Source organism: Balaenoptera acutorostrata, chromosome 16 (assembly GCF_949987535.1).
Source record: "Balaenoptera acutorostrata chromosome 16, mBalAcu1.1, whole genome shotgun sequence".
In the NCBI taxonomy this organism is placed as follows: Eukaryota; Metazoa; Chordata; class Mammalia; order Artiodactyla; family Balaenopteridae; genus Balaenoptera; species Balaenoptera acutorostrata.
Window position 1 is genome coordinate 36,480,769 of NC_080079.1, and position 24,678 is coordinate 36,505,446.

The 24,678-nt window shown below is 41.4% G+C and overlaps 1 long non-coding RNA gene across 2 annotated transcripts; it reads left to right on the top strand.

The window, feature by feature from the left end:
* The first annotated feature begins 1,803 nt into the window (after positions 1-1,803).
* Positions 1,804-24,002, top strand: LOC103003716 (uncharacterized). 2 transcript variants are annotated; one of them, XR_009005575.1, is made up of 5 exons: positions 1,804-1,879; positions 15,821-15,926; positions 17,282-17,377; positions 22,958-23,038; positions 23,593-24,002. It is a non-coding gene; the product is annotated as an uncharacterized LOC103003716 (long non-coding RNA). The 2 variants fall into 2 exon arrangements; XR_009005574.1 differs by lacking the exon at positions 1,804-1,879 and having other exon boundaries at positions 14,939-15,926.
* The last annotated feature ends 676 nt before the right edge of the window (positions 24,003-24,678 follow it).

Consider the following 24,678-nt stretch of genomic DNA (forward strand, 5'->3'; position numbering starts at 1 on the left):
GGTTGTGTAGGCTTCCTGGTGGAGCACAATGGTGCCTGTGTTCTGGTGGATGATGCTGGATCTTGTCTTTCTGGTGGGCAGGACCGCATCTGGTGGTGTGTTTTGGGGTGTCTGTGACCTTATTTTGAGTTTAGGCAGTCTCTCTGCTAATGGGTGGGGTTGTGTTCCTGTCTTGCTAGTTGTTTGGCATAGGGTATCCAGCACTGTAGCTTGGTGGTCATTGAATGTAGCTGGGTCTTAGCATTGAGATGGAGATCTCTGGGAGAGCTTTTGCTGTTTGATATTATGTGGAGCTGGGAGGTCTCTGGTGGGCCAATGTCCTGAACTCGGCTCTCCCACCTCAGAGCCACAGGCCTGACACCCGGCCGGAGCACTGAGACCCTGTCAGCCACACGGCTCAGAAGAAAAGGGAGAAAAAAAGAAAGAAAGAAACAAATAAAATAAAATTAAAATTATTAAAGTAAAAAATAATCATTACAAATTAAAAAATTGGGCTTCCCTGGTGGCGCAGTGGTTGAGAATCTGCCTGCCAATGCAGGGGACACGGGTTCAAGCCCTGGTCTGGGAAGATCCCACATGCCGCGGAGCAACTAGGCCCGTGAGCCACAACTACTGAGCCTGCGTGTCTGGAGCCTGTGCTCCGCAACAAGAGAGGCCGCGATAGTGAGAGGCCCGCGTACCGCAATGAAGAGTGGCCCCCACTTACCACAACTAGAGAAAGCCCTCGTACAGAAACAAAGACCCAACACAGCCAAAATAAATAAATCAATTAATTAAAAAAAAAATAAAAAATAAAAAATAAAAAATAAATAAAAAATAAAAAAATAAAAAAATTAAAAAGTAAGTAAAAAAAGAAAAGAAAGAAGAGAGCAACCAAACGAAAAAACAAATCCACCAATGATAAGAAGTGCTAAAAACTATTCTAAAACAAACAAACAAACAAATAAAAAAAACGGACAGACAGAACCCTAGGACAAATGGTAAAAGCAAAGCTATACAGACAAAAAGCACACAAAGAAGCATACACATACAGACTCATAAAAAGAAGAAAAGGAAAAATATACATATATCGTTGCTCCCAAAGTCCACTGCCTCAATTTTGGGATGATTCGTTGTCTATTCAGGTATTCCAGAGATGCAGGGTACATCAGGTTGATTGTGGAGATTTAATCTGCTGCTCCTGAGGCTGGTGGAGAGATTTCCCTTTTTCTTCTTTGTTCGCACAGCTCCTGGGGTTAAGCTTCGGATTTGCACCCACCTCTGTGTCTAGGTCACCTGAGGGCATCTGTTCTTCACTCAGACAGGACGGGGTTAAAGTAGCAGCTGATTTGGACGCTCTGGCTCACTTAGGCCGGGGGGAGGGAGGGGTACGGAATGCCGGGCGAGCCTGTGGTGGCAGAGGCCAGCGTGATGTTGCAACATCCTGAGGCATGCCGTGTGCTCTCCCTGGGAAGTTGTCCCTGGATCACGGGATCCTGGCAGTGGCAGGCTGCACAGCCTCCCGGGAGGGGAGGTGTGGAGAGTGACCTGTGCTTGCACACAGGCTTCCTGGTGGCTGCAGCAGCAGCCTTAGCGTCTCATGCCCGTCTCTGCGGTCCGCGCTGATAGCCACGGCTGGCGCCAGTCTCTGGAGCTCATTTAGGCGGTGCTCTGAATCCCTTCTCCTCACGCACCAGGAAACAATGGTCTCTTGCCTCTGAGGCAGGTCCAGACTTTTTCCCAGACTCCCTCCCGGCTAGCTGTGGTGCACTAGCCCCCTTCAGGCTGTGTTCACACAGTCAACCCTAGTCCTCTCCCTGGGGTCTGACCTCCGAAGCCTGAGCCTCAGCTCCCAGTCCCTGCCCGCCCCGGCGGGTGAGCAGACAAGCCTCTCGGGCTGGTGAGTGTTGGTCGGCACTGATCCTCTGTGCAGGAATCTCTCTGCTTTGCCCTCTGTACCCCCTGTTGCTGCACTCTCCCCTGTGGCTCCAAAGCTTCCCCCCCCCCCACCACCACCTCCTGTCTCTGCCAGTGAAGGGGCTTCCTAGTGTGTGGAAACTTTTCCTCCTTCACAGCTCCCTCCCACTGGTGCAGGTCCCGTCCCTATTCTTTTGTCTCTGTTTTTTCTGTTTTCTTTTGCCTTACCCCGGTATGTGGGGAGTTTCTTGCCTTTTGGGAAGTTTGAGGTCTTCTGCCAGCATTCAGTCAGTGTTCTGTAGGAGTTGTTCTACATGTAGGTCTATTTCTGATGTATTTGTGGGAGGAAGGTCATCTCCACATCTTACTCTTCCGGCATCTTGAAGGTCTCCCCCAAAATCTTATTTATTTACCCATCTAGTTACCATTTCTGAAGCTCTCCTTTGTATACACCCATATTTCCACCTGGTATAATTTTCCTTGATTTTTCTTGTAGTGTGGGTGCACTGGTGATGAATTCCTTCAGCTTCTTTATTTCTGAAAACGGTTTTATTTCACTTTTGTTTTTGAAAGATATTTTCTCTGGGTATAGAATTCTAGGTTGAAGGTATTTTTCAGGTAATTTAAAGATGTTTCTCCATTATCTTCTCACTCACATTATTTCTGATGAGAAATCTACTGTTATCCTTTCCTTTGTCCCCCTGATTTTCTCTGCATCAGTGATATTGAACAATTTGATTTCATGACCCTTGGTGTACTTTTTAAAAATATTTCTTGTGCTTAGGGTTTGATGATGTTCTTGGATTTGTGGATTTATAATTTCCATCAAATTTGGAAATTTTGGGTCATTATCCTCAAATATTTTTCTGTCCCACCCATCCTTTGGGGACTCCAATTACACTTATATTAAGCTATTTGAAGTTTCCCACAGCTCATTGTTACTCTGTTCATTTTAAAATTCTCTTTTTGTTCTGTGTTTCATATTGAATAGTTTCTATTGTTCTGTCTTCAAATTCACTAATTTTTTCTTCTGCAACGTCTAAACTGCCACTAATTCCAACCAAAGTATTTTTCATCTCACACACTGTACTTTTCATCTTTAGAAGCTGAACTGGAGTTTTAAAAAAGATATATTTTCTAAGCCTTTATTTAACTTTTTGAACATATGGAATGTAGTTAAAATAGCTGTTTTAATGTCCTTGTCTGCTAATTCTAACATCTGTGTCAGCTCTAGGTTGATTTTAATTAATTGTTTTTTCTCCTCATTAAGAGCCGTATTTTCCTGCTTCTTTTCATGCTTGGTAGTTTTTCACTGGATGCCAGACACTGTGAGTTTTACTTTATTGGGTGCTGAATATTTTTGTATTCCTATAAATATTCTTGACCTTTTTTCCTGAGACCCAGTTAAGTTATTTAGAAACATTTTGATCCTTTTGAGTCTTGCTTTTAAGATTTGGCAGGACTTGAGCAGGGACCAGTTGAGGGCTAATTTTTCCCCACTACAGAAATAAGTCCTTTCTGGGTACTTTACCCAGTGTTCCATGAATAATGAGGTTTTCCAGTCTGGCTTGTGGGAACAGGTACTATTCCTAGCTGTATGTGATTGTTGGGCAGTATTACCTCTAATTCTTTTGGGTGTTTCTTTCCTAGCCTCATGCAGTTTTTTCACATGCATGCACTGATCATTACTCAGCTGAATACTCAGAGGGGACTCTCTGAAGATGTTCAGAGTGCTCTCTGCATGCTGCTTCCTCCTCCCCAGTATGCAGTCCTGCAAACTCTAGTTGCCTTGGTCTCTCAGACTCTCAGCCACATCCCTCAACTCAAGGCATCCATCGAACTCTACCTGTGTTTCCTCACCACTGCACTGCAACCTGTGAAACTGCTCAACTCAGTAAGCCAAGGCAATCCTAGTGCTCGTCTTGTTTGTTTCCCAGCTCTCACAAATCCCTTCCTGCCTGGTGTTTAGTGTCTTGAAAACTGTTATTTCATATACTCTGTCTAGTTTTTGTTTAATGTGGGAGAGTAAATCTGGTCCCTGTTACTCCATCTTGGCTAGAATCAGAAGTGCCAATCTAATCTTAAAATATTTCCAAGACACAGTTATGAGGGAGTCTGCATGACTATGAATTTTCCAATGTAAAGGTCTCAAGAAGCCCTTGGCAGTCTTCTGTGGGGGAGACAACTAATGATGATTCCAAACCTTACTCCCAGAGGACTCAGTTTCCCCATATAAGCCATCACTCTTTTGTGCTCATTCTGAGCTGGGCCTGGATGAAAGTGGTGCCCCAGCTGAGCTGCTGCTTTATTTAGAAAAGGCAAATTACTGTACATTTACTCTCTACTACCCACCTTGGGAGTTTAAAGGGAATGATCATATCCAAAACTATCAGACAACTTTGATCAGCAAAGCTCCAAGTCATCCTGATGTACTGAACTATAAGGATCAGAAATTCATAGGCTTCTAAGCCAAAATGAGATTCACATTTGATATAAATAAGAATTAGCCTGTGATTCTGCAGTTTTGTTTCCTGACCTGGTGCCTCCTGCAAAAATAGAAATGTCAGTGCCTGGCAGTGGTGGAGCATGCCAACTGGTATTGTGACCCAAAGGACCAATAAGGCACTGGCTGCACAGCCAGCTGGCAGGCTGCCATTACCAATGGGAAAATCATTCCTCTGTGATAAGACAGCGACAAATGCTTTCCCTGTGGCTGTGATTAAAGCGGGCTCTGCATTATGACAACAGTGCTTCGAGCTTCGCATAGCAGTCATTTTTGCTAAATATTCATATGCTTATTTATACTCTCCCAGGCCTTGTCTGAAATCAGGGAGTTTAAAATTTCAGGCACAAACTATTTCCCTTTTGGGGAAGAAAAATTAGTGGACACAGGAATAGAAGGGTACATTTAGGAGTTGAGAAAGGGGGGGAAATAGAATCATAGATGATTCTGTAATCAGTCTGTAGAAGAACTGTGTATTTCCTCTGCATGCTTGGTAGAAGAGAGTTGCTAGTTGTGGAGGGCATGTAAAAATGTAAGCTCCAATTCCAGGGGGACTGTAATTTTCCTAACCCAGTAACTCATAAATGTGTTTTGAAAGAATGAATAAATAAATGAATAATCTATAAAAATGGTGCAATGTCCTCTAGGGCAGAGACTAAAGGTTGTCCTTGTAACCATAGTATCTAAGAAGAGTTCTTGGCACATAGAAGGAACTCAAATACATGTTTTTGGATTAATTAATGAGTGATAGAATGCAAGGAGGAAGGGAGAGAGGGAGGAAGGGAAGGAGGAAGGAAGGAAGGAAGGAAGGAAGGAAGGAAGGAAGGAAGGAAGGAAGTGGTTTGAGAACAGACAGCTGGCCTGGTCACCCCACTTCCCAGGACAAGTGCACCTGGCTGCCAAGAAGCAGATTTGTTTGTCTTCTACAGGTGTTTATTACATCTGCTTTGGGGCCATTAAATTTCAGACCCTTATGGTGAGCCTCTCCACAATTTGTTAGCCCTTTATAACTTACAAAACATCTCAAGGTTTGTAGGTGGTACTGGCCACTAGGAAAATTCAGTATTTTACCTTGGGAGGGACTCTATCTTCTGAGCTGGCCTTCTGATTCTGTCACCCCAGCCCCTCTTGTACCCTCCCCTACGTGGGGATGGGGTGTATGTGTATTAGAGGGAGAGGGAAAGAGGGAGGGTGGGAGGGATGAAGAGAGAGAGAAAAGAGAGAGAGAGGTGTGTGATGCTAGAAGACAGCTTCCCTGTGTGTCCTCTGGCCGCCCACCTGTCAGCATCTTTGGCCTCCACATGCCCTTTCACATTCACATGGAGCTCTGTTCCTGCTTATGTCAACATAAGCGCTTATGGGCTTAAGGCTTCATGGGTTGAAATGAATACTGAAAGTTTATGTATGGCACCTTGGCAGGATCATGGAAGGGGGATATGGGAATTGAATCCCCCATTAAATGGTCCCCAATAAAATAAATGGAAAAAAATCCCTCTAGGTCCTTCCTGTGTGTAATAAACTAGGGACTAGTCTGAAAATCAAGAGCTTTGGTGCCCATCTCATTTCTGCCTCCAGCTCACTGTGTAGATGTGGGCAAGTCTCTCCTCTCTTGGCCTCGATTGGTCATCTGGGTGAAGGGAAGGTTGAGCTATAGGGTCTCCAGAGCCCTTCCTGGCTGTGGCACTCCCGTAATTCTAAGCATGCCCTGACCATGCCCACCTGCCTGATGAAGCCGATACCCTGGAACTCACTGCTCCAGGAGGAGCTTGAGATGGAGGACACTGGGTAGCCACTGTTTCCAAGTTACGCCTGTTTGTTTTTGTCAAGCTTGACACTTTAGGGAGAGAAAAGGATAACTTAGTGGACGTCAGAGGCACAAGAACTATGGAATAGAGTACTCAGCCCTGGAGCCACAGTTCTTTGAGACCATAAGAGTGCATCCTGCCTGGTGAACCCCAGTCCCTCCCACTGTGGACACTAATAATCTATACTCTGCACATCAGCCTTAGTCAGTCCCTAAGCCAGGGTGGGGATTACCCTGGTATAGACACAACATCTGGTATGACTCTTGGATAATAATTAAAATGATGATGTATCCATTTGAATACACATCTACAAACTTAGGAATGCCAGAAATATCACATTTCTGTATTTTCTTTAAAATAATATTAAATCTAACTCAAAGTCCACATCTTACAAACTAATGGGAAATCTTAATTGTTACGGAGCCTCCATCCTGATTGCCTTTGGGTAAAATGTTCCTGGGTCTTCCAATGGCAGAGCATCAGCACGACCTCTCTGCTAATTGATTGACGGTTACTGCTAAGAGCTTCTTTGTCCCAGTCCAAATGGTCCCCCATATCTGGCATCTCTGCGGTCAACCATAGTAATCTATGATGAGACTGGAGTCAGTCTGCTAGGGCCCAGCCTCCCTAGGGTACCATGCAATCATTCCCCTTAATACTTGCCACCTCTTGGGATTCTGCCAGAGAGCAGAATAAGGGTTGCCACTCTTCACAAGTCCTGCAGATCTCAATCCTCTTCTCTGGAAGAAAGCTCTCTTTCTTTTTATCCTCAAGTCATTCTTCACTCTCTCCTTCCCTCCCAGGAACATCTATTTAATGAGTTTAGGTACTTAAAACTAGGAGACAATTTAAACTATTTCTGCTTTAGATACAACAAACTAGGGAATATAACAACAACAACAAAAAAGCAGACTCACACATATAGAGGACAAACTAGTGGTTACCAGTCAGGAGAGGGAAAGAGGGAAGGGCAAGATTGGGGAAGGGGATTAAGAGGTACAAACTATTATGTGTAAAATAAGCTACAAAGATATATTATACAACACAAGGAATATAGCCAATATTCTATAATAACTATAAATGGAGCATAAACTTTTAAAATGGTGAATCACTATACTGTACACCTATAACTTCTATAATATCATATATGAACTATACTTCAATAAAAAAAAATATATATTTATTTTTAAAATCCTTTTTCTGCTTTAGGCCTTCAGAAAAATAAAAAGCCTGGGTGCTAGGAAATAGCATGTGTTTTAGTTAGGGCGTGGGCTCAGTTACTATGACAAGAGACCCAAATGTATGATGACTCGAATAGCAGCCTGGAGATGAGCAGTAGGGTGGATGGGGCTTATCTCTTCCATGTGGTCTTGTAGGGATGGAGGCTCCTTCCACTTGTCCCCAGGGGGTCGTCCTCATCTATATGCCCAAGGCTAGGTCACCTCCATGTCAGTGACCCATCCTGCAGAGAGGGGAACGAGTAGAAGACCAAGACCTGTAACTTGTCTTTAAGGAGATGATCTAGAAGTTCTCAGGTCACTTTAATTTCCAAACCACTGACTGAACTAATTCATAAGACCACACCTGGCTGCAAAAGAAATACAGGACTGGAGGGAATTCTAATAGCAAGAAGAAGAGAATATAAATCAGAGAAAATTAGGGCTATCTGTTTGAAATATAAAGGAAAATATAAGGAAAAGAAACCATAAATTAACATTTTAACAAATTATTATTATCAACAGCATTATTGTTCCCTTCTCATTATTAGGGACCAGTTGTATGCCTGTCACTCTGTCGGATTTAACCTGTGTTATCTGTTGCAAGGAAATGATAGCTCTTGTGCTCTCCAGGGCTCTGTGGTGGCTTTTCACTGTGTACATTGAGAGAAGTGAGAGGACTTCTCTGTATGATTTGGGATTAGGGTTGTCCACACAAGAAATGCGGATGAGATTTGGAAGACAAGTAAAGCAGCCGCCATTTCTCCGCCAGGCACGGTGGCAGCTCCTGCACATTGTCACTGGTCTGCTGGCTACCCTAGTTGGCCTGGGGTAGCAGCCAGGCTCCAGCCCCTGCATCTCCCACTGCACTTGCTCCTTCAGCTTCTCTGCAGCCTGGGCCTGACTGTGTGTGTATCTCCACGGTAGAGGACACTAGCTTTTCCTGCAGGTCCCTTGTGTGATCAAGGTTGGGTTAGTTCTTATGCTTTTGGTTTGTCCTCACAGGTTCCATTCGTCTTCACGGGTTCTAGTGGGTCCTTGCTCTCCCCCACTTCCCGCACAGCTTGCTCTCACAGCCTGTTCCCCGGGAAACCAGCCTGAGACACTTTCCTCTTCTAGTGCTCCTCCTTTGGCTTCCATGATTTTACTTTTTCTTGGTTTTTCTCCCACTTCTGCATCAGTCCCTATCTGCTTCTTTTCAGGCTTCCACTCTTCTTGTTGCCTTTTCTAAACAGGAGTTTCTCAGTTTGATTGCCAGGTGAATTTTCCATTTCTGTTTTCAAATGCTATCTCTGTGTTCATGACCCCCCAACTTATGTATCTAGCCTAGTCTCCTCTTTAGGGCTCTAGTCTCTGAGGTCCAATTTCCTCCTTGACATCTGCAATTAGATGACTTATAAGCATCTCTAACTTCATGTTTCCAAAACTAGACTATATTCTTCCCTCTAAAACCTATTTCTCTGCCAGGGTTTTCCAACCTAGTAGATTACATTCGTCCCTAAGGTTCAAGTCAGACACCTGGCTCCATCCATGACTCTTTCTATCCTTCACCCCACACAGCCAAAAGTTCAGCAAGTACCCTCTATACATCTAGTCAGAGCCATGCAGCTGGTACAAAGGCTCCAGAATTTCTTTAGGCTTCCTGTTCCCCAGTTCCACTATAGAAACAGTATGGCCAGATCAATCTTAAGGCAGGCAGGTGCTGATCACCAAGGCACACACAGTCATGGGCAGCCTGGGTCAGCTCTCAAAGTGTCCTTTGAGGGCAATTGAGTGACTAACAGAGGCACAGATAAATGCAATAGGTCTGAGGATCCTTAGTGCATTATTATCATTTTGATGATAAAACTATATTCTTTATATCATTTTCATTAACTGAACACATCCATATCTCTATCTATCTATCTATCCGTTGTATTAATATAAATAATGTACATTTCTGTTGGGGAAAGGGAAGGAGGAGCTTTGTTTTGTCCACAATCCTTAATCCCTGGGAATCAAGAATAAGGAAATAGAAGTCTAAGCACTGCTCAGAGTCTGACGTACCCGACTGCAGGAGGCTCCGCAACCCAATGATACCGAAACATCCCCCTCGAACATCTGTGTGGCTGATAGGGTCTTGGGGCTCTGGCCGGGTGTCAAGCCTGTGCCGCTGAGGTGGGAGAGCCGAGTTCAGGACATTGGTCCACCAGAGGCCTCCCAGCTCCACATAATATCAAACAGCAAAAGCTCTCCCAGAGATCTCCATCTCAATGCTAAGACCCAGCTACATTCAATGACCACCAAGCTACAGTGCTGGATACCCTATGCCAAACAACTAGCAAGACAGGAACACAACCCCACCCATTAGCACAGAGGCTGCCTAAAATCATAATAAGGTCACAGACAACCCAAAACACACCACCAGATGCAGTCCTGCCCACCAGAAAGGCAAGATCCTGCCTCATCCACCAGAACACAGGCACCAGTCTGCTCCACCAGGAAGCCTACACAACTCACTGAACCAACCTTAGCCACTGGGGGCAGACACCAAAAACAACAAAAACTACAAACCTGCAGCCTGCGAAAAGGAGACCCCAAACACAGTAAGTGAAGCAAAATAAGAAGACAGAGAAACACACAGCAGATGAAGGAGCAAGGTAAAAACCCAGCAGACTAAACAAATGAAGAAGAAATATGCAGTCTACCTGAAAAAGAATTCAAAGTAATGTTAGTAAAGATGATCCAAAATCTTAGAAATAGAATGGAGAAAATACAAGAAACGTCTAACAAGGACCTAGAAGAACTAAAGAGCAAACAAACAATGATGAACACCACAATAAGTGAAATTAAAAATTCTCTAGAGGGAATCGATAGCAGAATAACTGAGGCAGAAGAACGGATAAGTGACCTGGAAGATAAAATAGAGGAAATAACTACTGCAGAGCAGAATAAAGAAAAAGGAATGAAAAGAATTGAGGACAGTCTCAGAAAACTCTGGGACAACATTAAATGCACCAACGTTCGAACTACAGGGGTCCCAGAAGAAGAAGAAAAAAAAGAAAGGGACTGAGAAAATATTTGAAGAAATTATAGTTGAAAACTTCCCTAATATGGGAAAGGAAATAGTTAAGTCCAGGAAGCGCAGACAGTCCCATACAGGATAAATCCAAGGAGAAACATGCCAAGACACATATTAATCAAACTATCAAAAATTAAATACAAAGAAAAAATATTAAGAGAAGCAAGGGAAAAACAACAAATAACATACAAGGGAATCCCCAGAAGGTTAATAGCTGATCTTTCAGCAGAAACTATGCAAGCCAGAAGGGAGTGGTAGGACATATTTAAAGTGATGAAAGGGAAAAACCTACAACCAAGATTACTCTACCCAGCAAGGATCTCATTCAGATTCGACGGAGAAATTCAAACCTTTACAGACAAGCAAAAGTTAAGAGAATTCAGCACCACCAAACCACCTTTACAACAAATGCTAAAGGAACTTCTCTAGGCAGGAAACACAAGAGAAGGAAAAGACCTACAATAACAAACCCAAAATAATTAAGGAAATGGTAATAGGAATGTACGTATCGATAATTACCTTAAATGTAAATGGATTAAATGTTCCAACCAAAAGACATAGACTAGCTGAATGGATACAAAAACAAGACCCGTATATATGCTGTCTACAAAAGACACAATTCAGACCTAGGGACACATACAGACTGAAAGTGAGGGGATGGAAAAAGATATTCCATGCAAATGGAAATCAAAAGAAAGCTGCAGTAGCAATTCTCATGTAAGAAAAAATAGACTTTAAAATAAAGACTATTACAAGAGACGAAGAAGGAAACTACATAATGATCAAGGGATCAATCCTAGAAGAAGATATAACACTTGTAAATATTTATGCACCCAACATAGGAGCCCCTCAATACATAAGGCAAATGCTAACAGCCATAAAAGGGGAAATCGACAGTAACACAATCATAGTAGGGAACTTTTACACCCCACTTTCACCAATGGACAGATCATCCAAAATGAAAATAAATAAGGAAACACAAGCTTTAAATGATACATTAAACAAGATGGACTTAATTGGTATTTATAGGACATTCCATCCGAAAACAACAGAATACACTTTCTTCTCAAGTGCTCATGGAACATTCTCCAGGGTAGATCATATCTTCGGTCACAAATCAAACCTTGGTAAATTTAAGAAAATTGAAATTGTATCAAGTATCTTATCCAACCACAACACTATGAGACTAGATATCAATTACAGGAAAAAATCTGTAAGAAATACAAACACATGGAGGCTAAACAACACACTACTTAATAACCAAGAGATCACTGAAGAAATCAAAGAGGAAATCAAAAAATACCTAGAAACAAGTGACAATGAAAACATGATGACCCAAAACCTATGGGATGCAGCAAATGCAGTTCTAAGAGGGAAGTTTATAGCAAGACAATCCTACTTCAAGAAACAAGAAACATCTCAAATAAACAACCTAACTTAGCAGAAGGAAAGGAATCATAAAGATCAGATCAGAAATAAATGAAAAAGAAATGAAGGAAATGATAGCAAAGATCAATAAAAGTAAAAGCTGCTTCTTTGAGAAGATAAACAAAATTGATAAACCATTAGCCAGACTCATCAAGAAAAAAAGGGAGAAGACTCAAATGAATAGAGTTAGAAATGAAAAAGGAGAAGTAACAACTGACACTGCAGAAATACAAAGGATCATGAGAGATGACTACAAGCAACTATCTGCCAATAAAATGGACAACCTGGAAGAAATGGACAAATTCTTAGAAAAGCACAACCTTCTGAGACTGAACCACGAAGAAAGAGAAAATATAAACAGACCAATCACAAGCACTGAAATTGAGACTGTGATTAAAAATCTTCCAACAAACGAAAGCCCAGAACCAGATGGCTTCACAGGCGAATTCTATCAAACATTTAGAGAAGACCTACCACCTATCCTTCTCAAACTCTTCCGAAGTATAGCAGAGGGAGGAACACTCCCAAACTCATTCTACGAGGCCACCATCACCCTGACACCAAAACCAGACAAAGACTTCATAAACAAAGAAAACTACAGGCCAATATCACTGATGAACACAGATGCAAAAATCCTCAACAAAATACTAGCAAACAGAATGCAACAGCACATTAAAAGGATCGAACACCATGATCAAGTGGGGTTTATTCCAGGAATGCAAGGATTCATCAATATACGCAAATCAATCAATGTGATAAACCATATTAACAAATTAAAGGAGAAAAACCATATGATCATCTCAATAGATGTAGAAAAAGCATTTGAGAAAATTCAACACCTATTTATGATAAAAACCTTCCAGAAAGTAGGCATAGAGGGAACTTACCTTAATATAATAAAGGCCATATATGACAAACCCACAGCCAACATCGTTCTCAATGGTGAAAAACTGAAACCATTTCCTCTAAGATCAGGAAGAAGAAAAGGTTGTCCGCTCTCACCACTATTCTTCAACATAGGTTTGGAAGTTTTAGCCACAGCAATCAGAAAAGAAAAAGAAATAAAAGGAACACAAATTGGGAAAGAACAAGTAAAGCTCTCACTGTTTGCAGATGACATGATTCTATACATAGAGAATCTTAAAGATACTACCAGAAAACTACTAGAGCTAATCAATTAATTTGGTAGAGCAGCAGGTTACAAAATTAATGCACAGAAATCTCTTGCATTCCTATACAATAATGATGAAAAATCTGAAAGAGAAATTAAGGAAACACTCCCTTTTACCATTGCAACAAAAAGAATAAAATACCTAGGAATAAACCTACCTAGGGAGAACAAAAGACCTGTATGCAGAACACTATAAGACACTGATGAAAGAAATAAAAGAAGATACAAACAGATGGAGAGATATACCATGTTCTTGGATTGGAAGAATCAACATTGTGAAAATGACTATACTACCTAAAGCAATCTACAGATTCAATGCAATCCCTATCAAACTACCATTGGCATTTTTCACAGAACTAGAACAAAAAATCTCACAATTTGTATGGAAACACAAAAGACCCCGAATAGCCTAAGCAATCCTGAGAAAGAAAAATGGAGCTGGACGAATCAGGCTTCCCGACTTCAGACTATACTAGAAACCTACAGTCATCAAGACAGTATGGTGCTGGCACAAAAACAGAAATATAGATCAATGGAACAGGATAGAAAGCCCAGAGATAAACCCATGCACCTATGGTCAACTTATCTATGACAAAGGAGGTAAGGATATACAATGGAGAAAAGACAGTCTCTTCAATAAGTTGTGGTGGGAAAACTGGACAGCTACCTGTAAAAGAATGAAATTAGAATACTCCCTAACACCATACAGAAAAATAAACTCAAATTGGATTATAGACCTAAATGTAAGGCCAGCACTTTAAAACTCTTAGAGGAAAACATAGGCAGAACTCTCTATGTCATAAATCACAGCAAGATCTTTTTGACCCACCTCCTACAGAAATGGAAATAAAAACAAAAATAAACAAATGAGATCTAATGAAACTTAAAAGCTTTTGCACAGCAAAGGAAACCATAAACAAGAGGAAAAGACAACCCTCAGACTGGAGAAAATATTTGCAAATGAAGCAAGTGACAAAGGATTAATCTCCAAAATTTACAAGCCGCTCATGCAGCTCAATATCAAAAAAACAAACAACCCAATCCAAAAACTGGCAGAAGACCTAAATAGACATTTCTCCTAAGAAGACATACAGATTGCCAACAAACACATGAAAGGATGTGCAGCATCACTAATCATTAGAGAAATGCAAATCAAAAGTACAATGAGGTATCACCTCACACCAGTCAGAATGGCCATCATCAAAAAATCTACAAACAATAAATGGAGGAGAGGGTGTGGAAAAAAGCCCTCTTGCACTGTTGGTGGGAATGTACATTGATACAGCCACTATGGAGAACAGTATGGAGGTTCTTTAAAAAACTAAAAATAGAACTACCATACGACCCAGCAATATCACTACTGGGCATATACCCTGAGAAAACCGTAATTCAAAAAGAGTCATGTAAAAAAAAAAAAAAAAAAAAGAAAGAGTCATGTACCACAGTGTTCATTGCAGCTGTATTTACAATAGCCAGGGCATGGAAGCAACCTAAGTGTCCATTGACAGAGGAATGGATGAAGAAGATTTGGCACATATATACAATGGAATATTACTCAGCCATAAAAAAAACCAAAATTGAGTTATTTGTAGTGAGGTGGATGGACCTAGAGACTGTCATACAGAGTGAAGTAAGTCAGAAAGAGAAAAATAAATACCTTATGCTAACACATATATATGGAATCTAAGAAAAAAAAAAAAGGTTCTGAAGAACCTAGGGGCAGGACAGGAATAAAGACACAGACGTAGAGAATGGACTTGAGGACATGGGGAGGGGAAGGGTAAGCTGGGATGAAATAAGAGAGTGGCATGGACTTATATATACTACCAAACGTAAAATAGATAGCTAGTGGGAAGCAGCCGCACAGCACAGGGAGATTATCTTGGTGCTTTGTGTCCACCTAGAGGGTGGGATAGGGAGTGTGGGAGGGAGATGCAAGAGGGAGGAGATATGGGGATATATGTATATGTGTAGCTGATTCACTTTGTTATAAAGCAGAAACTAACACACCATTGTAAAGCAAGTATACTCCAATAAAGATGTAAAAGAAAAAAAGAATAAGGAAATATTACAGAATTACAGCACCAAAGCAAGCCAACAAAGGTGCAGTGCAAACATTTTCTATAAACAACGTAGTCAACCAAATATTTACTGAACACTCACTTCATACAAGGCACTTCTGCTAAATGTCTTGAAGGTGCTCACTGAGGAATGAGACTTGGCTCCTGTGTTTTCACAAAATACTTAAGAAAACAAAGCACCGTACGTGAACAGTTAAGTAATAAGAAGGAATTATGTACTGAGACTTTGTTTATACAAAGCAATACAGAGAAAATATACATTAGGACTGCTTCTAAACAATGCTTGGTAAGTAATTATAAGTGGAAGGACTGAGCAATAGGAAAAGATCCTTCAGCTGGATTCAGTCCAGCTGAGTATGTATCTCACTGAACATCAGCATCTCAGCTATTCATTCCCATGGTAACCGGAAAGTCTAGGGGACTAATCACAGTAATACTCATCAAGGTAATTCAAAGAATAATAGCACATGCTGAGGCTATATTTCAGACACAGGCAATACACTTTGCTAGTATCATCTCATTTAAATCTCACAACAACCCTAAGAGGTAGCAACTACCCTGAGGTTCGGAGTGGGTAAATGGTCTCACATCAGGTAAGTGGAAAGAGCCGGGACTTGGACCCAGGTCTGCTTGGCTATGGCTTATGCTTCAAAATCAGGATGGGAAGGTGCCTCATCTCTTAGCACCTCCTTCCAAGAGGAAAGAATGAAGAAAGACTTCATGAAGAGAAGCAAGAATCTATAGGAAAGAGAAATTCACAATTGGTAAGTAAATCACTTAAGCCAGTATACAGATTTAAAAAAAAAAAAAAAAAGGAATGAAAAAAGGCTTAAACTGAGTTATATGAAAGAGCAGGCTGGCTGGGGATGGAGGAAGCAGCATAAATTCTCTCCGTTACTTAGAAACTTAGGGGGAGAAAAAAGAGCCTGTGGGCTGCCACAACAGATTGCTAGCCAGTCAACTTTTCATCCCCAAATGCTTCTGAATATGGGGCTGTCATGTGTCACATAAAGTGGATACAGAAAGGAACATGGAGGGTTGTTATTCTTGACCCTTGTTGGGAGAGTGTATGTAAGAGTAGTCTAAGTTAAAAGATGAACTCGCAAATTTAAGAAAGAATCCAGAAAACCGAGACTTTATAGTTTCTGAACAATGAACAGCACTCTTCCTTGGGCATCCATTATCCTTCTAGCAGAATGTCTTAGGAACCCCTGGGGGCAGTGGTGTGCTGCAATTGACTCCTACAAGCTTGTGGGAGATGGTTGTTAAATTTGTGGGAACTTCCCACAGAGGTTGAGATTCATTGGTGGTTCGCGGTATTTTACACTGCGGAAATCCGTAAATGTTATAAATCCCCCAGAGAGCTGGTTATTAAGTGTTTTCCAGCACACCACTGCCTAGAAGCACCAAGAGTTTTAATTAGCACCCCTTCATCTAGAGTCCTCAGCAGACCTAACGTAGTGAAAACTAGGGGTTGAGTGAGTGTAGGGAAGGAGGATGGGGAATATAGAAAAAGAGAACAAGTGATACACATGCTACAGGTTGTGGTTCCCGCACCTGGCTGCATCTGAGAATCACCTGGGGAACTTTTAAGAGATAAAGACCTCTAGATCCAATGATGAATCTAGCACATCTGACACCTGAAGCAGATAAAAATCTCCCTCCTCTACGTGACAAAATTATTTAAATAGTAGTTATGTAATAATCAACAATAACTGATTATGTTATATAACATATATAAAAGTCATATTATATGTAATATATATTATACATAATGTGTTATACAATACATAATATATAATAAAATTAATGTTATATATAAAATAACATTATTTTCTTGACTCATTTTTATTTTATAGTTAATTAGAAAGAACAACTTTCAATTTTAAAATATTATTCAATAGAATAGTTTCACGTACAGAATAAAATTTTCCCGTTCCAAAATAGCATGTTGTACTTCATAATTTACACTCTATTTCACCATTTCAAATTTGAAATACAAATAAAAACTCCAGGTGATTACATAGAATGGCAAATTTGATGTAACTCAGGTTCTTTTTCTTTGTCTTAACTCAGGCTATTACCATGAGTGACTCTTATTTATTTTGAATAAATGCAGGTAAATGTACTATAGGTGTTGGAGACATGAACTGAACCCAAAGCAAGCCTCGGACTCCAACTGTTAAAAATCTTCTCTGGAAATGAGCATGTGTAGGTGAGACTGTGTGTTGGGGGCTGACTGTTATCACTGGGAGTTCAGTAAATTAATGTGCGTGCAGAATACGACATTTACTAAAGGGTAAGTAATAAAAATGTGCAGTTTGAAGCTTGAGTAAATATTACTTAAACTCAACAGCAAGTGCTTAGAACGTAGACCAAGAAAAGGTTTTGGAGGAGAGGTATTTTCTCACCGATGTTGTTTGGAGCTGTCAGCACATGGTGGTAATCAAAAGCAGGCTGACTTTTTGTTGCTTCTATTATCGTTCTTTAATTCTCTAAAGACAATGCTCCCCACTCACCTTCTACACCTGGGTGTACCGCTCCCGACACCCAGCCCCTGGTGCATCCCTGCCTAGATCCCACCTCGAACCAAAATATTTGGAATCTCTTGGGAGGACGGCCCAGGAGTCTATATTTGTAAAAAGCTCTCCCATGTGATTCTGATGTTCAGCCAGGTTTGGGAACCACAGCGACAGAAATATCTACGACTCAAAGTCAAGGGAGGAGGTTGGGATATCTGAGGAGCTGATCAAGTCTCCATCTTCTAGAAACCCCTCCCCAGGCGCAATGGCGGAAGATGAACGACCACTGAGAGCAAGCATGTTTAAAGAACCTCCAAGGGCAACTGTAGAAAGTTCTTCCACTGTGTCATGAAAGACACTTAAAGACATTTACATGTTAAAAATGAGAAAACATACCTTTTTATTAAATGATAGATTAGGAGGAGAGTTTTTTTTTTACCACTGCATTTCTTAATAGCAATTTTTTTTCAACTGTTCACCCTCCTTATTTGTCCCTTTGTTCCTTCCCTTGACTATCTCCAGAAAGCCAATTCACAAAAAGTCAGAATAATTTAAAAAAACCAAACCCTTGTTACACGTTACTTTTCTGCTCAGATACCTTCAATGGGCTCCCTACTTCACTCAGAGTAAAAGTCAGAATCTGACTATAGCCACAAAGCCTTATACACTGTGTCCCTCCCCCCATTCCACCACCACTGTCTCTTCTGATCGTGTCTCCTCACTCACTCCATTCCAGTTACATTAGCCTCTTACTGTTCTTCACACTCACTAGGCACTACTACCCCAGGGCCTTTGCACTGGCTGTTCCCTCTGCCTGCAACACTCTTCCCTCGGGAATCCACATGGTTCCCTCTCTTACCTCCTTCCTGTCTGTGTTCAAATCTCTCACCTGATATAAAAGAGCTTTATTTTTCTCAATTGCACCTAACATCATATGACATACCATATATTTTACTTATTTATTTTCTGTCTCCTCTACTATGTTTTTGAAGGCAGGATTTTTTATCTATGTTTAGTGCTGTATCTCCAGTGCCTAGACTCTGCCTTGTACATAGGTGGTACTTCATAAATATTTGTTGAATGAATTAATCAAAAAAATGCACATGATCAAAAATCAAATAATAACAATAATAACATAAAAAAATTTCCTTTGCCCCAACCTTTCTTATACATTCACAGTTCCAGAGGTAACCACTTAGAACTTTTAAAGCTATACTTTCTGTTTACCCCTAGATCTCTAAATACATCCTTCTACTTTCATGATCTATTGGCCCCCTGCTAGGATAAAGCTGGATTTGATTCATTTTACTTTCTCGGTCCATGTATTTATCTACTACAATGTAGTTACTATTTTTAGTTCTTTCTTCATCTAAGTATGTATCACAGTGTAGTTACTCTATTTTTACCTCTTTTATTGCTTATTCATGTAACTTCCTTATATGCCACCACATTTCTCCTCAACTCTGACACAGTGTCTTTTGTCTCCACAGTTCCTCACATGGGGATATTAGCCCCTTCTTCTTTCCTTCCACCCTCCTTCTCCTGTCCTCCTCCCAATTTTCGTTTTCTTTCCTGAGGCATTAGTTCTCATCACCATAGTATGACTTGAATTTCATGTCTCATAATTGAAATCTTCAAAAGGATCTCTAAGACAGTGTGTCCAGTTTTAACAGACATTTCACTTCCCCCAGTCTCCATTTGAAATTTGGACAGAAATCGTGTGGGGCAAGGCTGGAGTTTTGCCAGGAGAGGGGAGAGGCGAGGCGACTCTTTGGGAAGCTTGCCAGGGCAGCCCTGTGGTGGATGCACCAGGCTTTAGGGCTGGCCTCAGCTGTCCATGCTCTGCCACCTGATTCTCAACACCTGGAGTAGAGGATGTGCCTCTCGGCGGGGGTGGGGGGAGACTCAGGTTAACCAAGTTCCCAAGACTGATGTACCAATGCCTGTCTTTCCAATGGGAAATGGAACTGTTAGGCCAAAAGGGGTGTGCATATTGACAAGATTAACATACTCTCTCCCAGTAGACAGACATACGTAAGAAACCAAATTAAGGTAGCTTGGTGATTGGATTCAAAACAAGGAGTTAGATGAAATAGATGTTTAATCTCAATGGATGTAGATAGCTGATCAACCCTCTCTCAAGGGAGAACAGGTTCTGCCAATGAAACTATAGCTCCTCAAGGTCGGTTGTGTGAGGGCAACAAACACCTCCTTTATTGGTGTCTGTTGATTCCTTTCTGTCCCCACCTCTGATTAATCCCCTTTGACCATCATGTATTTAAAATTTTTCCATAATTATTATTAAAATCAAGGCTAACTGTCTGCAAGCCATTCTCTCTAAGGTAAGTTAGCACATTTCTGATTAAAATAATTCTCTGAGAGCCATCTTATTTCCCTCACTCCCAAATTCACAGCCAGTCACATCACTCTTTCCTTCAGGTAAAAAGAGAATGTGCATTTTCTATTGATGAAAGGCATCTGGAAATTCAGTATCTCATAAATATAGCAAAGTGTCTTTCTGTAGTAAGCACATTTCTGAAATAGATGGAGGCATTTCTCTGCGACGTCCAGAAGACTGGTTGGATGTCAGACCAGGTTCATGCTGGGACTGAACATGTTTATAGCTGCTGCAGCTTAATGACTTACCACCAGATGGTCTATCAGATCTTAAATGGAACTGAACAAGGAATATTAGAATTAATCAACCATGTACAGGGCTTAGGGTTTCGTTCTACTTGTTTACCATTGCATAGAATATATAATGATGTCGTTTACGATACAGCAAGATGGAAGGAAGGGAGGGAGGAATTAGATAAGTAAATCTAAAGTGAAGAAATTTAAATACATTCATTCATGTACTGAACATTTAATTAATATTTATTGAGCATCTACTATTCGCCAGGACCTGTACTAAATCCTGAGGACAAAATAGATGACGAATAAGGCAGATTACAATATCTGACCTCATGGAGCTAACAATCCTGAGGACAAGATAAAACTAAATTAAATTTGTGCCAATAATGACACAAATAAGGGCTTCCCTGGTGGAGCAGTAGTTAAGAATCCGCCCACCAATGCAGAGGACATGGGTTCGAGCCCTGGTCCAGGAATATCCCACATGCCGCCGAGCAACTAAGCCCCTATGCCACAACTACCGAGCCTGCGCTCTAGAGCCCGTGAGCCACAACTACTGAGCCCGTGTGCCACAACTACTGAAGCCTGCGTGCCTAGAGCCCGTGCGCTGCAACAAGAGAAGCCACCACAATGAGAAGCCTGCGCACTACAACGAAGAGTAGTCCCCGCTCGCCGCAGCTAGAGAAAGCCCCCGCGCAGCATCGAAGACCAAAGCAGCCAAAAAAATAATAATAATAATGACAAAATTAAGTAATTATAACTGGGAAATGTGCTATAAAAGAGAAGAATGGGATGCTATGATAACATGAAAGAGGAAGAACTGATCTAATCTGGGAGAATTGGGATGGATTGGAGATGACATTCCCGAGGCAGTGGTGTGTAAGTTGAGACCCGAAGGATGTGCATAAGCTAACTTAGCAAGAGATTGGGAAGAGTGTTTCATGTAGGGGGAACAGCATGTGCAAAGACTCAGAGGCAGGAAGGAGCATAGCACATTGACAGAACTGCAAGGCCAGTATTGGTAAAGGGTAGCCATCCAGAGACTTGGATGAGATGAGCACTGGAAAGCAAATCATAACATCTCCAGCTGGTAACCATTATACCACTTATTAGATGGAGGAGTTATTGTTTAGTTCATGTGTGTAGAATTTAGTTACCTTTTCAACAAGGAAAAAGGCAATATTCTAGTCCATGGGATGGTAAAGTTTTCAGGTAAACTAATAATTCTGATAGCTAGAACTTCATCTATTCCATCTCATATAATTTTAATAACTTTGAAATAAATATTTCTGCTGCAAACCAGAGTGCCTAAATTTTTCTTGGTGGATGAATGTCAGTTAGAGAATTAGGTCGTCCTGGTTAAGAAGTGCTTTCTTCCTCTACTGTGTCTATGTCCCTTGGAATTCTTCCCAGTCATCATGGCCATCCTATTAGTTCGAGTTTGCCTTAGAAGGATGTGCATCATTTGTGATTAAAAGAACAAAGGAAACAAAGTTTAGATTCCCAAACCACTGGTGGTCTCATTGGATTTTCTTTCCTTTATTCTTGTTTTCAGTTAAATAATATCATCCCCAATTCAGTTTATTTTCCGACCCACCCATATCCTTTTTGCTCCAATTCTTCCTGTGTCAAATCTCCTTAGACTGACCCATGTACTCTTTCCACTTTCAATTTTCATTGTTCTTATCCTTCCATAAGAATAGGTAAGGGTCTGTTTCATGCAATTGTGTCTAGTTGTATCCATATGTGAATTCTTGAGGTATGAGGGTGTATAATCATGTGCAAATATAAAACCGTTTCTGTTACGTAGGTGTCCGTACATGTGCCAACAAATGTACATGTGTGTAAATGCCCTGTGATTATAACACTGTAGGGCTGTGCTGTCCAATTTAGGTAGCCACTAGCCACATTTGCCTATTTAAATTAACTAAAATTAAAAATTCAGTACCTCTGTTAAATTAGCCACATTTTAAGTGCTCAATAGCCACATGAGGCTAGTGGCTACCATATTGAATGGAGCAGATATACAGCATTCCAATCATCACCAAAATAGCAGCACTGTTGGATAGTGCAGCTGCAGGGGGTTTTTTTGCCCTTGTATGCAGCTCAGATTCCTTAATATGGCTACAAAACCCAGACCTGGCCCTTCCTGACCTCTGTCACTGTCTTAGCCCATACCTCCCCTCAAGCGCTATTCTCCAGGCATGCTGAACTTCTTTTAGTTCCTTGAGTATTCTTTGCTCTCCTTACCAGGCTTCCAACATATTTTTCCTCCCTGCTAAAATACCCTTTGTAGCATCACCAATTTCAACTTCAATGTCACTTCCTCAGGCAGTTTTCTGTGATTGCGAGGCTTTGCAGTGTGCACCCTATTCTTGCCCTATACTGAAGGTAATACTTAAAAAAAACCTCTTGCTTTTAAAATTACACCTCATTGCCTGCTAGAGTATAGGCTCTGTGAGGCCAGGGATGTGTCATTGTGTCTATCCTGCTTACCTTCTGCCACGCTGGCCACGCAGCTGGCACTTAGTGAATATGTGTTCAATAAATAAGGGTCTGATTTGTGCAAGCCTTGAAGATGGGAGTATAAGTGACCACATCTGAAACTACAATGTATGTTGGGGCAACTCTCTGTTTAGGCAACACCGATACCAGGATGCAGCCAGTGTGCGTGAGAAGCAGACGTGAGCAGAGAGAGTGAGAAAGAGGAAGACGAGAAGGTGAGGAATCAGAGTGACAGAGAAAGAATAGAATTCCCTGGGAAGCAGGACAAAGAGTCTCAGTGGTCACTCCTGATGTGTCTCTTCGTTATCTGGGGAAGAGGGGATGGGAGTTAGGAGTCAGAATCCACACCGAGGACCCGCACGCAGAGCATGTCTGAGTAACTCCCATAAAGGCATGGCCTCTGCAGTCCTGCCCAGGGGAGGTGAGAGCTGGTAGCATGATTCACACAGAAGTTTTAGTTTTTACACTTCACTCTCTCACAAACATTTAAGCAGATCCCCAAACCTAGTTCTTAGAAATTCATTAAAGTCTCCTGTCCTCTTCTATCTTTAGGACCCCTAAATTCTTTGCAGTTTTTTTTTTCTGCGCTGTCTCTGTTGCCCTGGTCCCTTGGTCCCCTCTCTTCTCTCTCCACGTGTAGCTCTACAAAGGCTCCAGAGGAGTCCCACTCACCCCCAAGTCCCACAAAGCACCTTAAGGATGGAGGGTTGTGTCTTTACTAATGGCTTTTCTCATGAGAGTTGGATTTTTTTCCCCATTTTTTTCACAGAAAGTGAGGGAGAATTAAGGAGCTGAGTGGACAAAGGTGGAGAGAGAATGCTGTGATCTCCCAAACATTCATAATTTTTATCCCATCACATGTAAATTGAAGTGTCTAAATTAAACTCCAGGGACTTTCCTGGTGGCACAGTGGTTAAGAATCGGCCTGCCAATGCAGGGGACATGGCTTCGAGCCCTGGTCCAGGAAGATTCCACATGCCGTGGAGCAACTAAGCCTGTGCGCCAAAACTACTGAGCCTGTGCTCTAGAGCCCATGAGCCACAACTACTGAAGCCCACGCACCTAGAGCCTGTGCTCCGCAACAAAGAGAAGCCACTGCAATGAGAAGCCCATGCACCGCAATGAAGAGTAGCCCTCACTGGCCAGAACTAGAGAAAAGCCTCCATGTAGCAACGAAGAACCAACACAGCCAAATAAATAAATGAATAAATAAAAAATTTAAAAAATAAATAAACTCCATAGAGTTCATCTATGGAATGGCTTTAGTTCCAATGTTCTTTTAAAAAAAAAATTGAGCTAAAGGATTGTCTTCAGACATTAAGGGGCTAGTTTAAGCAAGTATACACAATTTTTTTCTTATTCTTCCTGTGCTCTGACAGTATAGAGTAAATAATGAGACTTATAAAATTGGTTCCCTTCCACAAGCCAGTCCCTGTAAAATGGATGAAATACCATTTTTTATCAACAAATTAAGGGGAAGACAGTGCCTCATACGATGCCTGGCACACAGTAGGGCTCCATGAGGGAATTCAGCACAAGGTAGAATCCAGAGCAGTGGTCCTCAAGCCTGCTGCACAGAGGAAGCATGTGGGGCACTTGAAAAAATATCATTCTCTGGTTCCCAGCCACAGAAACTCTGATGTAATTGGTCTTAGGTATGGCCAGGGTACTGGCATTTTTAAAAGCCCACCAGTGGTTTCTGTTGCACAGCCAAGGTTTAGAAACATACCCTGGTCTAGAGGGAAACTATGGGTCCTTCTCTCCTATTTTCCTTCAGATTTTTACAAGGATGCCGTCTTTGGCTCAGCCATGGGGTTGGAACGTCTGGAGCTAATTGGTTTGAGATAAAAATTTC